Source organism: Atta colombica, unplaced genomic scaffold (assembly GCF_001594045.1).
Source record: "Atta colombica isolate Treedump-2 unplaced genomic scaffold, Acol1.0 scaffold1, whole genome shotgun sequence".
NCBI lineage: Eukaryota > Metazoa > Arthropoda > Insecta > Hymenoptera > Formicidae > Atta > Atta colombica.
The window spans coordinates 3,476,570-3,483,290 of NW_017259183.1; positions in this window are offsets into that span (position 1 = coordinate 3,476,570).

Consider the following 6,721-nt stretch of genomic DNA (forward strand, 5'->3'; position numbering starts at 1 on the left):
ATTTGCCACGGGAGCATAAGATTCCGAATAATCTAAATCTTTCTTTTAAGAAAACCCTTGCGCGATTATTCTAATTCTATATCTCACTACTTTACCCGTCGAGTCTGTTTTAGCTTTGTAAACCCATTCCAATATAATTTATACAATATTATCTGGTTTGTTTATTACTATCCATATATTTCTATCTATTATTTAAATCTTTTAATTTCTCGTTCATTTTTCGCTGTTTTCCATTCTTCCGATTGTAGTGACATTATTGCACCTTCATATGTTGTAGGTTCGATAATTTATTTCTGTTAAATTTATTTCTGCTTTTAGATTTACCTGCATGACCCCACGGATTTCTATTTTTTTTTATCTACCTACATTTACTTTCTGACATATTATTAGATTCCACTTTATCTTCACCTTTATGTGTTGTCACTTTCTGATTATTCTTCATCCATTGTGTACATTATCTATTTCTCCTACGCCAACAGTCTTATTAAACGGTATTTCAAGTATTTTTTTTGTTATAAATATATTCATATCCGTAAACATCTTCAATAAAATCTGTGTAAAACATGTTTTGTTTGTATTACATCACTTTTAATTGGATCCCATTGTCTATACCCTTTGACTAGAGTATACATTCAATGAATATACATTCTCTTCCTCTAAAATCGAGTTTGTGCCTATTTTGTTTAATAATGCGCGCAAAATAACTATGTACCTTTAAATGCTTCACACTCGGTTTATTTCCTATCTAAATTCTTTCTGGGATATCATCGATAGACGAATGTATAACTCTATTTCTAATGTAACACGTTACTATCGCTTCTGCCCAAAATCTCTTGGATAATTCGGCATCTTTATGCATCACTCGTACCAGATCTAACAATGTTCTATTAATTCGTTCTGCGATTCCATTCATTTGCGATGTGTCTACATTCGTATTTTACTCCATTTCATCAAACATCTGTTTAAGAATCTTATTGCAATATACAATATACTAGCCCGTTATCGCTCCTAAATCTTTTCACTTTTCGATCTGTTTCCCTTTCTACCCTGACTATATATTTCCTAATGTATTCAGCTATCTCGTCTTTACTTTGCAAGCAATATACTGTTATCTTCCTCGAATAATCAATAAACATCAATAAACAGTTAATACATACTTTGCTCCATCAATTGATTTTATTAGCATGGGTCCGCATAAATGAATTAATTTTAATATTTAAATATTTTTATATTTAAATATTTTTTGTTTGTCTACAACCTAGTTCTTTACAAGACACTTTCGTTGATTTACTAACACTATAACTATTGTAATGTGTATCAACTATATTTACACTATCTAAATCTCTAACTAAATCTTTTCTCGATAAATCTTGAATCATTTTCTTATTTACATGACAGAACCTTTGGTCCCATTTTTCGCTATTATTTAACTTATTAGTATGCATAATGTATGTTTCTCTTTGTCTTAACCTATTGGTTTCTTATGATTTTTGCATTAACAGTATATAAACCGTCTTTACATAATGCTTTCTCTAATATTTTCTTATTTTCTTTGTCTTGAATTCTAAGTTTTTTGTTGTCTATTATGAGTTATGTTTCTTTTCTATTTGCGAAACTGACAATAAATTGCCTCTTATATTAAGGACATGATATATATTAAATAATGTTAAATTGAATTTAATTTTCTTATTACTAACTAATTTTTATTACTGATGTAAGTTTGTCTTTATGTTGCCTACACCTAAAGCTTTTAAACTTGCTATCTGCTGAGTAAATTACTTCGTTCGTAATTGGCTTATATTCATCAAGCCATTCTCTATATTTGCATACATGTTTGCATGATGCGTCGCCTCGCTATCTCTCAACAATGAATTATCTAACTGAGTATTGTTTAATTCAAATAGCGCGTTATTTTTATGTGTATTATGCATCTAATGCTTTTTGTTTCCTCTCATATTAACAGGTTTTGAATTACAATTGTTTGCTAAGTGCCCTATCTTATTACATTTAAAACATTTTCCTTTTTTCCTCCTTACATGATTCTTTTGCCTGATACGCTTCCTTTGATTGCTCCTCTGCTTGCATGCCTCTTTTCAAGATTCGACGTTCATACTTAGTTTGATTTATTATATGGATACCTATTTCATTTTAAATAATATTTTAAAAGTTTATTTTTAAATGGCTTCTCAAAATTGATACTTAGTTTCTTGATATATAACACTTAATATATAATGCAATTTATCTGTTATAGTTCTTATTATTAAAAAGTATTTTGCTCTTTAATAGAAGAATTGATTTTGCAACGGAAATGTAAAAATTGAAAATAATAAAGTATTTCTTTAAAAATCCATATATCTCAAAATGTGTAAATGCATTTTGATTTTATTTGAATTGAGCGATGAACACTTTCTCGTGCAAACAAAATCTTTCATTTCTGAGAGAGTAAACACTTAATCTCATAAGATAGATTCCTTGAAATCATTATAAAATTCATTGTATGAAATCATTATATTAAATAAAACCATATATTTTATCAAATGACTTTATGTAATGAAAAAATTATTTGTAATCAGATAAAATTATATAGAATTAATAATCTGTGGAATATTTCAGATAGTAGTTACCCTCTCATTCATTTTTATACAGCTTATTATTAATGAAATTATTAGTCTATGCGTGTGTAGGATTATGTTGCTTGCGTATGGAATGTAAAATTTCTAAAAATTTTTCACATTTTATGTGTGTATATTAAATAACGTGTGTAATATTAAAACTTAAAAATATATTAAACTTTAAAAATATAAAAATATATATAATATTTAAATATGTTGGAATAAGAACAAGGATAGGGGAATCCTACATTTTGTATATATATATATTTATGTCTTAAGTTTCATCCTTGTATAGCGCACAATAATCTTTTTAAATCATAATGATTCTAACGCCAACACAGCTAACATTTTTAATTGTATCTCGTTATTTTTTGAAATTTGACATGGAACCTAGCTTTTAATTTTTTATAATATTGTATTTCGCGATCCTGTCTTCAGGTAAATCTTCATAATTTTAGCTGACATTATTTCAAAATATTAATCATTTAACACCTCATAAGCATCTGCCAATTTTGTAATCATTATCAGTTTTGGACTATGAGAAAAGTTCAGAATTACGTAGCTGAGTGGGGACTGAGTCTGATACACAAGAGAGTGGAAACTCTTTCTTCTTTTTCATTATGGTTTCATTGATGATGATCTTAAGTGTTGATCGAAACGTTCGAATATAAAGCAAGTTAAAATACATCTTATCTATACATGTAATCAATGTTTGTGCACATCGTCCGTCGCTACTACCGATTGAATGATTTAGTGAGGTCTTCGGAGTGATGCGCTGCAATGCGTCGACATTATCAATGTTGCCGGGAAGATGATCAAACTTGATCATTTAGAGAAAGTAAAAGTCGTAACAAACTATCAAGTACAGCCCCGCACTTTCATTTTTGCCTGATTTGCTTCTAATTTATATAAAACTAATATATAAAATGAAGCTCGAAAGAATCTATCAGTGAAAAATATAAGCTCTTTTTTAAATGACATATTACACAAAAATATACCAGTAGCTAAGAGTTTTATCAAGAACAGTTTTTATTTGACTAACACGTTTCTAACTTGATAATCTCTGACAACGAAGTTCTTTTATCCCTTGATGTGGTTTTTTTATTCACAAATGTATCTTGCCTTGATATTTAAGGCATAAAGAGGAAATGACATCTCATTGAAAGAAACACGAGCATTCCCAAAAGGGAATTTTTTTAAAGCTTTAGAATTAATTTAACATGTTTTAGTTTCAATGACAAATTTTATAAACAGATCTTTGGTGTACCGATGGATTCACTATTATCACTCATTATATCGGATATTGCAAGATCTTAAAACGATTTTAAAGCATTAAAGGATTCTTTCAATTTTATCATCTTTTTATGTTGATATTGTAACATTGTGTTAGCATTTGATGCATCACAAATTGATACACTGGTAAACACTTTTAATTCATTTCATCTTAGATTGAAATTCACAATTGAAATAGGCGAGGACAAATTACATTTTTTTGATGTCAACTTAATTAGAAAAGGAAATTTTCTTATTCATACTTGATGCAATCCTACTTTTTCTGGTTATTATTTAAATTATTTTTCTAGACATCCTTTATCTAAAAAGTGGAAACAATCGTTGATTTAATTGATAGAGTTCTTTCTTTGTTCCATTCTATTTACCATCAAGAGAATTTCGAATTAATAATTAAAATTCTTTTAAACAATGGATATCCAATGAAATATCATACATCAAAAATAGGTTGTTAAAAAAAACAATGTTATGACCAGTGTCATACACCTAAAGACAAAGGATAATAAAGATAAAATTAATCACAGATTTTTTATTTAATTCCTTTTTTATCAGAAAAGATTAAAACATTTTTTTAAAAAACTCCTTAACATATGGCATATAAGCGGATTAATAATTTTAGAGGATTCAACAGAGATTATGAAGACGTTTATCCTAAGCTATTTCATACAGACATTGTATATAAAATTGATTGTCGAGATTGTGAAGCATCATATGTGGACCAAAGGTAGGTAAATGTTTGAAGATATGCATAAATGAACATAGAAATCATATAAATTGGAATACAGCATTCCATAATAACAAAACACAAAATTAATTATCAGCATGATTTTGATAGGGAAAATATTAAGATGTTAGACGAGGAAAGGGTGCTTAATAAAAGACCGATTTCAGAAATGATCCATATAAAGCAACAAAAACAGAGTTTGAATTTACAGAGATACGTATTCTTTAGACCCACGTGATACGTATTCTTTAAATCCACTATATATGGGAAAAAGTTCGTGGCGTTTTTCCCATTAGATGGCATTAAATGCTCAGCAGTCGGCAACTACTAATCGCATCGGCAACACTAGACGTGCATTTAAAAAGTGACATTTTAACCTTTGTTTTGAGCCAAAAAAGATTGAAATCGGTGAAGTGGATCAAAAGTTATTTTATTTTGAAAATGGAAATAAATAAGGAAAAAATTCACTACATTTTGCAGTATCACTACAATAAAGGCAAGAATGCTGCAGAGGCTTGTGAAAAAATTTGCGCTATTTACGGTGAAGATACTCTATCAAAATCAACAGCACAGAAATGGTTCGCTCGCTTTCGTGCTGGAAATTTCGATGTGAAAGATGAACCTCGCTCCGATCGACCAATCACTGAAGTCCGATAAAATCATGGTAAAAGTCGAGCGTGATAAGCATGTGAGCACTGTGGAGATTGCCAGGGAACTAGGCATCGACCACAAAACAGTTTTAAAGCATTTACACAAAGCTGGATGCAAAATGAAGCTCGATATTTGGGTTCCTCACGAATTGAGTGTTAGGAATATGATGGACTGAATTAACATTTGTGATTCGCTACTGAAACGGAATGAAATTGAGCCATTTCTGAAGAGAATGATAACTGGTGATGAAAAATGGATCACCTATGACAATCCAACTAGAAAAAGATGGATAAAGAAAGGAAAGAAGGCGCAAGCAATTGCAAAACCTGGATTGACGAGGAAGAAGGTGATGTTGTGTGTGTGGGAAGGGAATCATTCACAATGAGCTGTTATCGTCCAATCAAACAATTAATTCCGACCTCTACTGTGAACAACTGCAGAGATTACAACAAGCAATTGAGAGGAAGCGGCCAGAATTAATCAATAGGAGAGGTGTCGTCTTCCATCATGACAATACTCGATCACACACATCTTTGATGATTCGGCAAAAATTGCGAGAGCTTGGCTGTGAAGTTTTAATGCATCCACCGTATAATTCTGACATAGCATCTTCAGACTATTATTTGTTTAGGTCTCTGCAGAACTCTCTTAATGGTGTAAAGCTAGCTTCAAAAGCCTGTGAAAATCACTTGAAGCAATTTTTTGATCAGAAACTATAGAAGTTCTATCGCGATGGAATTATGGCTCTGCCCCAAAAATGGCAAAATATTATAGAAAATAATGGAGCATATTTGATTTAAATAAATTGATTTCAATACTCTAAGAAAAACACTTTAATTTTACTAAAAAATCGCCCCGAATTTTTTCCCATACCCAATATATATGAATTTGTTTACGGAATTGACGTTGTTTTCTCCCGTTTGTTCTTATTTTTATTTTTATTTTAATAATTACATGACTTTATTATTTTGATTCTCATTTCATCTCTGATTGTCGACATCACAAGATCTTTACATCGAATCGCGAGAAATGCTTACAAGTTAATTAATAAATTAATTAAAATTAATAAAATTAAAGTTCAGATAAATGATTTTAATATTATAATTCTCTAATTTTTTGTTTTTCGTTTTTCTTTTGAATGACTACATAGCAAATCTGACAATCTGATGTGAGACAGCGATGTGAGTTTATTTATTGATATATCACTTTTCTCTTCGCAGGATAAGGTCGAATCGAAAAAGTGTTCAGACAAAAGTTGTAATTTCTAAAGACCTGTTTACTGGCGCTACCTAAACATTATTATATTAATGTTATATAAGTGCAATAAACTAGAATGTTACAAGTAGTAAACATAATTGTTATCGATAACATACTTAATTGTTATTTTCAACTCTATATATATAACTATTATTCATCTTTATAAATATAACTATATATTCTTGTT